Raw genomic sequence first — 617 nt, 5'->3', positions numbered from 1 at the left:
ATCCTGCAACTGGGAGCAGGTCCCTGTGGGCCATAGGAGGGGCAGTCATATGGGAAACGTGTTTGTGGAACTTACTGATCCCATTACTGGCAGTTTCATGAAAGGACCCTCCAGCCGAGGAACCTGAGCTCTTAGAAGTGACCAGGCTGCTGGAGTTGGTCTAAACAGGCTCTATGGGGTGCTGAAATAGGCTCCAAAGCTGTTGGTCCTACTCTGTTTGTCAGCACCATGTTCTCCCACAAAAGAAAAAACAGGACACAGGAAGCACCAACACGAGGTGGGAGAATCGAGACCTCAATCCAATGTACTGATGACACTTAGCACTGTACATCACTGCACTGTTACTTACAGACATTAACTAATACATCCTCACAACACCCCTGCAAGGTAGGGAAGTAGTATTATCCCCAGTGTACAGATGGGGATACTGAGGCACAGAGAGGCTGAGTGACTTGCCCAGGATCACACAGCAAGACATTGGCAGAGCCAGGATAAGAATGGGGTTCTTGTCCCTTGTTCCCCACCCCATGCTGCCCCCACACTAGACACTGTTGCCTGTCTGGCCACAGGGAACCCAAGAGGTCCCTTCAAAAAGCAATGCCTAGACTTGTTGCCTA

Source organism: Gallinula chloropus (genome assembly GCF_964237585.1).
Source record: "Gallinula chloropus genome assembly, chromosome: 4".
Classification (NCBI taxonomy): Eukaryota; Metazoa; Chordata; class Aves; order Gruiformes; family Rallidae; genus Gallinula; species Gallinula chloropus.
The sequence above is the reverse complement of the archived record's forward strand: the minus strand, read 5'-3'. Positions refer to the sequence as shown.